The sequence below is a fragment of the Gossypium arboreum genome, chromosome 13, assembly GCF_025698485.1.
Source record: "Gossypium arboreum isolate Shixiya-1 chromosome 13, ASM2569848v2, whole genome shotgun sequence".
Lineage (NCBI taxonomy): Eukaryota > Viridiplantae > Streptophyta > Magnoliopsida > Malvales > Malvaceae > Gossypium > Gossypium arboreum.
The window spans coordinates 30,574,662-30,586,104 of NC_069082.1; the positions used below are offsets into that span (position 1 = coordinate 30,574,662).

The 11,443-nt window shown below is 31.8% G+C and overlaps 2 long non-coding RNA genes across 3 annotated transcripts; one reads left to right on the top strand and one right to left on the bottom strand.

The window, feature by feature from the left end:
- The first annotated feature begins 1,056 nt into the window (after positions 1-1,056).
- LOC128286581 (uncharacterized) lies at positions 1,057-3,785 on the top strand. Its single transcript, XR_008277194.1, has 3 exons — positions 1,057-1,137; positions 1,600-1,684; positions 3,529-3,785. It is a non-coding gene; the product is annotated as an uncharacterized LOC128286581 (long non-coding RNA).
- Positions 3,786-4,895: 1,110 nt separating this feature from the next.
- On the bottom strand, positions 4,896-5,994 carry LOC128286461 (uncharacterized). Of its 2 annotated transcripts, none has more exons than XR_008277039.1 (2): positions 5,925-5,994; positions 4,896-5,104 (listed from the first exon to the last, which is right to left on the bottom strand). It is a non-coding gene; the product is annotated as an uncharacterized LOC128286461 (long non-coding RNA). The 2 variants fall into 2 exon arrangements; XR_008277038.1 differs by lacking the exon at positions 5,925-5,994 and adding an exon at positions 5,306-5,727.
- Between the last annotated feature and the right edge of the window lie 5,449 nt (positions 5,995-11,443).

Below are 11,443 nucleotides of genomic sequence, written 5' to 3' on the forward strand. Positions count from 1 at the left end.
TCGTAAAATGCACTTATTTAGTCATTAAATAAAATTTAGCAATCGAAAATTCATATCTTTGGCAAAATGACCATTTTGCCCCTAGACTTTGATAAAATGACCATTTTACCCCTAGGCTCGAAAATCAATTTTTATCAAATTTTTTCATATCTTAAGCTTAGCCAAACCCTTATTACTCTTATAGCAACTCCAAATTCCCATTATTTCACATATTTAACATCTATTTACAACTTATGCAAAATGGTCATTTTAGGTGTTTTCATGCTAACACCTTTCACAAAAGTTGTTCATAACACACCCAAGAATTATTTTCTTCCATAAAAACTCACCAAACATTACAAACCCTTTCATGGAAAAACCCTACACTCTTGATCATTTTTCAAAATAGTACCTCATTTGAAAGCCCATGTTTCAAAGGTCTTAAAAGTACAAAAATATTCAAGAAAAGCCATTAAAATCACTTACTTGTGAAGGCTTAAAGTTGCTGAAGTTTCAAGCTCTTAAAACCCCATTTCTTTACTGAAAATTTCAGTCAAAAGAAAGGATGGAGAAAAGAAAATGATAGATAGGCTTTTTGGCATCATTATAGTACACCTTATGTCATCGACATTACCTAATGTTGACATTACCACAGTTTCATCTCTCATAGCCGGCCATGTAATAGCCCGATTTAGACCCTAAACAGAACGGTGGTTTTGGGACCATGAATCTGAGTCAGAAAAATATTTTTAAATTATTTTCTATGTTTATTTTGTGTGAATTTATATCTGTGAAAATTTCATAATTTAATTTTGTCGTTTGGGTGTCCGATTAAATAATAGGACTTAATTGCGTAAATTGAAAATTTGATAGTTTAAAGTAAGAGAGCCAAATAGTTGGTGATTTTCTAAGTTGGAGTATTTATAATGTAACTATTCCATTAACATGTGGCTTGTACGGTAATGGACATAGGTTATATAATTTTATTACTATTTCATTAAGGTTAGTTAGGTAAATTAATAATAAAATAATATATGTTATTATATCATAAAATAATAAGCCACATTCATGTTATTTCCTTCATCTTTGCACCGAAACTAAAACAAAGAAAAAGAAAGAAAACAAAGTAGGGTTCGGCCTTGTTCAAGCTAGATTAAGGTAAGTGTTCAGCTCGGTTTTGATAATTTTTACGTTTTTGAAATCGTTGCTTCGAGTACTACAAAACCCATGCTTGAAATTTTGATTTTGATGAATATTTTGAGTTGTGCCATTGTTAATAGCTTGTGATTTTTTTTGTTTGATGATGAAAAATAAAAGATATGTTTTAGATTAACATATTTTGTATTGGAGTTTTTGATGATTTTGAGTAATAAGGACTTAATTGCATAAATAATAATTTAAGGGACTAAAATATGAAATAAATGGGCTTGTATGAACACTAGGAATATTCGGCCAAACATGGGTACCTTGAAATTTTGCATATTTTGTGTTTTGTGCAATAGGGATTAAATTGTAAAAATTGTAAACGACAGGGGCAAAATGGTAATTTGACCATTTATGTGTTTTTGGACTAAATTGAATGAAAATATGTTTGAATGAGCTTAATTTGAATATTTTTAGATCAAGAACCAAAGAAATCGGATTTGGACTAGGAAAAAATGAAAGTTGTCGACTAGCAGCTCCGTCCCGTTTTACGACGTCTGAGGTAAGTTTATAAGCAAATACACATGCCTAAATGTAGTTAAATGTTAAGTATATATGCTGGTATATAATATATGAATTTATACTTGTAAATGCCGAATGTGTATGAGTTTGAAAACTATGTTCGAGCTTTCGATTCGACCGAGTTACGACATTCGAAAGCCCTGTATGAACCTTAGGAATAGTTAGGATACATATGTCATGACACAGGATTTCGACATTTGTGTTCCTTGTGTATGATTATTGAACCGAAAGTTAAAGGGTAGGTGTTCATTTTGTGCTTATATTCGAATGAAGCAATTGAATTGCTAATGTGATATGTTATGTGAAATGTGTTAACATGTGAATAAATAAGCAAGACACTGGAAATGTATCCTGCTAAAGACCCAGAGCTTCAGGTTGAAATGTATCCGGCTAAAGTCCCGCAGCTTCGTCTTTGGAAATGTATCCGAGCTAAAGTCCCGCAGGCTTTGTGCTGGTAATATAATTTCGGGTTTTATACCTAGCAGGCCTAGTGCCGATGAATTTGATAAAAGTATACAATTACAAGATCCTACACTAAGTTGACAAATTGAAAGTGCATTACATATTAAGTTGGCCAGGTACGTATCATGTACTCGTATGTGATTTGATTTGAATTAAATTATAAATATATAAAGTGATGCGTCTGTGAATAAGTGTTATGACTATATATGTGATCGTGATATATTCGGTAAATGTGTGAAGTTATGTGAAATGATTTTATGTTTATATTCAAATATAAACACTTGGTCCTTGTGGAAAGGTTTGTGGAAGTATATGATTTATTTTTAGGTGATTACGATCATGGAAAATCAAATGTGAATATGATATTGTATTTTAATCGTTTCAATTGAACTAAAGCTGTTAGTGAAGCATTTTAATTCCTATGTCATATGAGTTCGATCTTGAATGACATGATATACATGTTTAGATAATTTGAATGCAAGGAATGTGTGAAAGAGCAAATTGTAATAAATCTGCTTGGGACAGCAACAGTAGCGTGATTTTGGAAAATCACCATAAATTGTGGAAATTGAATTAGAAGCTGAATAAATTATGTAATTAAAGTTAATGAGTCTAGTTTCTTATAAAAGAAACCTTGTAAGCAAAAGAATTGTAGATAATGAGATATATGAAGTGGCGTAAGATACAGTCAAAATGACTTTGAAATCCCCTGTTCTGTATTTAGAAAATCATTGTAAATTTTACAATGATGATTATAAGATAAAATTTATATAATTAGACTCCTTAATGAGTCTAGTTTCAAATGAAATAAACAATAACATAAATCTAATTCTGTATAATGAGAAAATTGATTCGTAGTGAAGAGTGGTCAGAATAGTCAAACAGTGAAACAGAGGAAACTTCAATAAAAATCTGGTATTGATTGGTCAAACCAAAAATTCTGAAAATTTGATGGATAGAAGATATATGAGTTTATTTTCAGTGAAAATTAACGGCACTTGATTTGGAGTTTCTTAGCTCCAGTTATAAACAATTTAGTGACTATTGCTCAGGAAGACAGCTTGTAGTGAATTTGTGATTTTGTTGTAAACATGGTTAAAACTAGTTAATGAGATGCTTTTCGAGTTCTTATGATCTTATTTGTGATTTGACTATTTGGTTTTAATTGAGTTCAGATTCAAGTGAGATGAATTTGCTAAATATGCATTATGTTCATGGATACTTGGCCAAAATGGCAATTACTTAGGAATGATTTCTTGAAAATTTGAAATAATCGATCTATAAGTAAATTAATTGTTTGCATTGCTTAAAATTTACTAAGCATTGAAGCTTACTCCGTGTTCTCTTTTCCATTTCTTATAGGTTTATCCTTTAATTCGAGTTGGAAGAGCCGGAGATATCATCACACTATCGAGTCATTATGTGAGTTGAGAAGATTGTATATCATCATGGTTTAAGGCATGTATAGGATAGACTATAGGTAGAATGATATTTCGACTTTGTATATATTATAGCCATGCGAAGATGGCTTGCTCATTTTGTTTAGAGAAGCCTTATAATTGAACTAATGTGTTGAAATGTTTTAGTTATAACTTGATAGTAGTTATTTTGTTATTAAATATTCAGTTATGTTTTGATAGTTAGTCATTTTGGAAATTTATAAGAGCTCTTATGGAAAATAAATGAGACAGGTTTGCATTGTTGATAATTTATGTCTGGTAAGTATCTTTGACCTTATAGAAGTTTTGTTCAGTCAAGTAATACCTCATAACCTTATTCCGGCAATGGATACGGGTTAGGAGTGTTACATTTAGTGGTATCAGAGCTATGGTTTAGTCGATTCTTGGACTAACCTAGCGTATGTGAGTCTAGCTATGCATGTCATATTACTACTCGTGATAGTGTGACATCTCCCGACTCTAACGAAATTGTTTTGTAAGACAGATATGCTTTCCAATCGAGCTAATTCTGATAGTATAGAATGTTATACTCAAACGTTTGAGTGAAAATGTGTTGGTAATGAGTTGAAACTCATAAAAGGTATGAATCAGAATGCATGATATTCTGCTATTGATAAATGTTATAATTATATGAGTATATGAGTTATGAGGTTGAGTATATGATGGTTGTGTGAATATTTTGACTTAGAATTTATGATTTGAATTAGTGTATGAGCTATGTGTTAAGTACCAAGTGATCATAAGTAAATGATTGCTAGATGTTTGAGAATACAGAATTAGTAATGAACTGTTAGTTCATAATAGTATGTGTGATGTGCATGCTTACGTAAGAGTTAAAATTGTTGGCTTTACAACCCTCACCCCCTCATCGGTAAAGCATTGTAATGAGATCCGTACTATATGGATTAAATACGCTTACAAGTGTGAAATTACAGAGTTTCGTGGTTGAAAGATTAGTATTGTGATCAGATAAGAGAATGAGTCCGCAAGTGAAGACAGTAATAGAAAAGATATTGGATCATGTTGAAGGCCATTCGTAATATGCCAATTCACTGTTAAAGAAGAAGTTGAATTCGATGATGTAATACCCCTACCCGTATTCATTGCCGGAATAGGGTACGAGGCATTACCGGAGTTTACGAATTAATTTTTTTTTTATATTCAATATAGCCCCTTTATAAATATCTAACCTTCCCTGCAATATTAAATCGAGACCAATCCACATCAACCAAATCAATTCAACATATTTTCAAGATAAATTCATGCATATTTATAAGATAAGATAACGTCATCACATATCTAAAACCAGGTTTGTTAACCATACTAATGGCTAACTTTACATTCATTTCACGTTAACATTTACTTTGTTAGCTTATACATGCCATTGATTTCCAAAATAAAGTTTCTTTATATACCGAAATCCTGAGGTTGACAGTGTGATGTGTCTCCGACCAAATCCGACCTCCGAGCTCTTAACACTACAAACAGGGAAAAAGGAAACGGGGTAAGCACTTTGTGCTTAGTAAGCTCATGTAACAAGAATTATACTTACCTAATATTTTCAATATAATATAATAAACATTCATATATCCATTCAATGCATTATTACCCTAACATGCACAAACTCAACATTCAAGTTAGTACAATAATTTCCATGTATCAATAATATATATATATACCATGATTGATGAGCTCGTCAATACCATGATTTCCATTTCCTTGTTATTTTTCCATATTTATCCCGTTGAATTTATCAGAATTTCGATGGATTTTCAGAGGTACACTTTTAGTGTACAATTCCGGGTCTGTCAATTCATATTCATGTGTGCACATTTCCATTTCAGAGAGCACACTCACGCGAACCTCAACCTGACAGCGGGATTACCAGTCCAGGCTAAATCCCCTGCAATATAAACTCATAGAGTATTGTCGGGATTACCAGTCCAGGCTAAATCCCCTGCAACGACAATTACTCTAATGAGCTTGGATCTGAATTACCAGTCCGGGCTAAATTCAGACCCTAATTCGGATTACCTGTCCGGGCTAATTCCATTTTACACATATTCTTCGGGAGGGCTATATCAAGATAGGATCACCCGTCCGGGCTAGATCCTTTTTACCGTCAATTCCTTTTCAGAGATCCATCGAATTTTCCTTTCATTCAACCGGGATTTCTTCCCCTTTTATCAAATATATCAATGTTTCATAAATTTCATATAATGAACATTCAAATCATATTCATATCAAAAACGTGCATTTTAAGCATTTAAGAATATAATTCAAGTTACATGAACTTACCTTGATACTTGTTTGTAAACAATAAAAATCTACTAATCCCGAACTTTTTCCTTTCCTCGATCTAGCTTCCTATTTGAATCTTCTAGGTCTAAATAAATAAATTTAATTATCAATTTAATACATTTCATGTTCATATGCAACATTCTCTATAATTCAACTATTATTTATAGTTCATTCAAAGCTGTCTACTTGAGTCATAGTCACTAAATTATTTATAACTTGAGCTACGGAACTCCAAACTAAGATCCGTTAATTTTTCCTGAAACTAGAGTAATATATATTTTTATCATAAAATTGTCAGAATTTTTGGTTTAGCCAATAAGTACAGTTTATTCTTTAAAGTCACCCCTATTCTGCTGTTTCACAGTTCTGACCCTTCTTCACTAAAAATTAACTATCTCTTCATACAGAATTCAAATAATGTTCTTGTTTGTTTCTATTAAAAATAGACTCATTAAGGATTCTATAAATATAAATTTAAGCCCATAATTGTTTTTATTAAATTTTTTATGATTTTTCAAAGTCAGAACAGGGGAACCCGAATTTATTCTGACCTTGTCTCACAAAATTCATTATATCTAAAAATTTACATATCCATTACTTACACTATTTCTTCTATGAGAAACTAGACTCAATAAACTTTAATTCCATATTTTTTTCATCTTCTAATTCGATTTCTAAAATTTATGGTGATTTTTCAAAGTTAGTCTACTGCTGCTGTCCAAACTGTTTTTGTGCAATCTGTTTATTACCATTTTTCCCCTAAGCTTTTAATAAATGATAATTTCGTCCCTACTCAATTAGCCTCTCAATTGAGATGATTTTTCTCAATTAACATTTTATTATATCACCTTAAACTAGTTTACAACCTTTAGGAACCAGAATTTCAGCAATAGACTTTAATTCCAAGCGTTTTCACAATTAGGTCCCAAAAATCAATTTCTATTGAAATTACCTAATAAAATCATCTCATAAACAAATTAAAGCTTTAATTTAATTCTATTTCATCATAAACTTACAGCACTCAACCATGGTGACTTTCATTTCATCCATGAAATCAAAACTAATGAATTTAATAGTAGGACCTAGTTGTAAAAGTCTTAGAAACACAAAATTACAAGAAAAGACAAGTATTAACTCACTTGGTGCAAAATTATGAAATACCAGCTTAGAGAATCCTCCTATGGCGTTTTTAGCTGCTGGAATTGAAGAGAAATGAAAAGAAATCTAGATATTTCCTATTTAGTCCTAGCTTTATTTAGTTAATTTTGCAATATTCCAATTTTACCCTTAATTTATCAATTTTTCTGCTGATTTCATACCCTTGCCGTCCAGCCCAAATAAATTTTGGGTCTAATTGCCTTTTAAATCCTTTCTCATTAGAATCTTAAGCTATTTAATCATCCTAGCAACTTTTACACCTATTACAATTTAGTCCTTTTCATTTAATTGACTACCCAAACATTAAAATTTCCTAACGAAATTTTAATACCACATTAATAACATTTCATAAATATTTATAAAATTATTTTTGACTCGATTTTACGAGATAGAGGTCTCGATACCTTGTTTTTACCCAATTTCTTCAATAATTTCTTTTTCTATCTAATCACTAAATTGGTAAAATTTTTCTATCAATATTTTTATACGATTTTCCTATCATATCAATTTTCAAGCAAAAATATTGAAATAAATTTCTCTTTGAATCGGATCTATGGTTACGAAACCATTGTTCCGATAACCTTGAATTTAGGCCATTACAGATGAGATGAAAGTATTCAGGTATGATGTCTAAAGAACGTATTAACTGGAAGTTTTTCTGAATTTATTTCTATTAGTAATGGAATATTGTGAAATCGGTGATGATAGAATTAGACAGTAGGATAATGTTTGAATTGAAATGATAGTGAGTGCCAGTGATTATAGTCGGGGCGGTTACTACGTTTTCTTCGGGCATTCTATGTGTACATTTATCCTCAGAGGTATGTATAACTGTATATTTCAAATGAAAATTCTTATCATATGAGAACGTCATCTATATATATTGATATATGAAAGCATTGTTGGGCTATTCGGGTTACAATTGACATTATTATATCTTTCTCTAGTATCCTATTTCATTTTATTGAAAGAAAAGATCTACGATAGAATCTGTGTGATGTTGGTATTTTGATCCTACTAGTTTTTGATCTACTTAGTATACATGAAGATTATATTATTTCATTACGTTAATTACGGTGCATGTGAGTGATGTTTTACTCGGATTTCCTCCGAGACATCTTTGAGATATCATCATCCGATATGGCGCTTTCTTAAAAAGATCAAGATAGTGATATATTTGAGATTACAGATCTCTTCTTTCTTATGATTCTATATGGTTATCTGTGAAAATATCTTTTAAATGATGTAATATTTATCAATAAAGTGATAAACAGTTGAAGAAATTGTTATTGAAGCGCCAGTTCTCAAGTAAAGAGTTATTCGACACAAGAATTAAATATGGTTCGAACTGTTGAAAGATTATGAGTCAGTGATTGATTATCAATCTGGGCAAATGATTATAGTCTTTGGGGTTCTGAGCGAGAATCTTTATGTGTTTTACGACCGACAATCATGTGATTAATCTTATCAAATGATGAGTAGTTATTGGCTGAGCTAGAAACTAAATTGATGTTTAATCAGCAAATTTGTGAGGCTTTGTATGGTCGTAAATGCCGAACGCCATTGTATTGGACTGAGCTCAGTGAAAATAAGATACACGGAGTCGATTTGATCAGAGAAACTGAACAGACAGTGAAAGTGATCCGTGAAAGTTTGAAAGTAGCATTAGATCGACAGAAATCTTATGCGAACTTGAAACGGAAAGATATAGAGTTTCAGATCAGAGATAAAGTTTTCTTGAAAGACTCACCGTGGAAGAAAATACTCAGATTCGGTCGTAAAGGCAAATTGAGTCTGAGGTTTCTTGGGTCGTATAAGGTTATAGAACGTATCGGGCCGGTTGCTTATAGATTATTGTTGCCACCTGAGTTAGAAAAGATCCACAATGTATTCCACGTTTCGATGCTTCGGAGGTATCGATCTGATCCATCACATGTGATTAGTCCGTCTGAGATTGAAATTTAGCCTAATATGACCTACGAAGAAGAACCGATTCGCATTTTGACTCATGAGGTTAAAGAGTTATGGAATAAGAAGATTTTGTTAGTTAAGGTATTTTGGCATAAGCATGGAGTTAAAGAAGCAACATGGGAGCCAGAGGATACAATGAGAGAACGTTATCCGAACCTATTCACTGGTAAGATTTTCGGGGACGAAAATCCCTAAGGGGGGGAGAGTTGTAACAGCCCGATTTAGACCCTAAACAGAACGGTGGTTTCGGGACCATGAATCTGAGTCAGAAAAATATTTTTAAATTATTTTCTATGTTTATTTTGTGTGAATTTATATCTGTGAAAATTTCGTAATTTAATTTTTTCGTTTGGGTGTCCGATTAAATAATAGGACTTAATTGCGTAAATTGAAAATTTGATAGTTTAAAGTAAGAGGGCCAAATAGTTGGTGATTTTCTAAGTTGGAGTATTTATAATGTAACTATTCCATTAACATGTGGCTTGTACGGTAATGGACATAGGTTATATAATTTTATTACTATTTCATTAAGGTTAGTTAGGTAAATTAATAATAAAATAATATATGTTATTATATCATAAAATAATAAGCCACATTCATGTTATTTCCTTCATCTTTGCACCGAAACTAAAACAAAGAAAAAGAAAGAAAACAAAGTATGGTTCGGCCTTGTTCAAGCTAGATTAAGGTAAGTGTTCAGCTCAGTTTTTGATAAGTTTTACGTTTTTGAAATCGTTGCTTCGAGTACTACAAAACCCATGCTTGAAATTTTGATTTTGATGAATATTTTGAGTTGTGCCATTGTTAACAACTTGTGATTTTTTTTTTTGTTTGATGATGAAAAATAAAAGATATGTTTTAGATTAACATATTTTGTATTGGAGTTTTTGATGATTTTGAGTAATAAGGACTTAATTGCATAAATAATAATTTAAGGGACTAAAATATGAAATAAATGGGCTTGTATGAACATTAGGAATATTCGGCCAAACATGGGTACCTTGAAATTTTGCATATTTTGTGTTTTGTGCAATAGGGATTAAATTGTAAAAATTATAAATGTCAGGGGCAAAATGGTAATTTGACCATTTATGTGTTTTTGGACTAAATTGAATGAAAATATGTTTGAATGAGCTTAATTTGAATATTTTAGATCAAGAACCAAAGAAATCGGATTTGGACTAGGAAAAACGAAAGTTGTCGACTAGCGACTCTCTCTCGCTTTTACTGACGCCCCGAGGTAAGTTTATAAGCAAATACACATGCCTAAATGTAGTTAAATGTTAAGTATATATGCTGGTATATAATATATGAATTTATACTTGTAAATGCCGAATGTGTATGAGTTTGAAAACTATGTTCGAGCTTTCGATTCGACCGAGTTACGACATTCGAAAGCCCTGTATGAACCTTAGGAATAGTTAGGATACATATGTCATGGCATAGGATTTTGAATTTGTGTTCCTTGTGTATGATTATTGAACCGAAAGTTAAAGGGTAGGTGTACATTTTGTGCTTATATTCGAATGAAGCAATTGAATTGCTAATGTGATATGTTATGTGAAATGTGTTAACATGTGAATAAATAAGCAAGACACTGGAAATGTATCCGGGCTAAAGACCCATGAGCTTCGTCTTTGAAATGTATCCGGCTAAAGACCCACGAGCTTCGTCTGAAATGTATCCGGCTAAAGACCCACAGCTTCAGTTGGAAATGTATTCGGCTAAAGTCCCGTCGGCCCGTCTTGGAAATGTATCCGGCTAAAGACCAAAGAAGCTTCGTCTTTGAAATGTATCCGCTAAAGACCCAGAGCTTCGTCTTTGAAATGTATCCGAGCTAAAGTCCCATGAGCTTCGTCTTTGAAATGTATCCGAGCTAAAGTCCCACAGGCTTTGTGCTGATAATATAATTTCGGGTTTTATACCTAGCAGGCCAAGTGCTGATGAATTTGATAAAAGTATACAATTACAAGATCCTACACTAAGTTGACAAATTGAAAGTGCATTACATATTAAGTTGGCCAGGTACGTATCATGTACTCGTATGTGATTTGATTTGAATTAAATTATAAATATATAAAGTGATGCATCTGTGAATAAGTGTTATGACTATATATGTGATCGTGATATGTTCGGTAAATGTGTGAAGTTATGTGAAGTGATTTTATGTTTATATTCAAATATAAACACTTGGTCCTTGTGGAAAGGTTTGTGGAAGTATATGATTTATTTTTAGGTGATTACGATCATGGAAAATTAAATGTGAATATGATATTGTATTTTAATCGTTTCAATTGAACTAAAGCTGTTAGTGAAGCATTTTAATGCCTATGTTATATGAGTTCGATCTTGAATGACATGATATACATGTTTAGATAATTTGAATG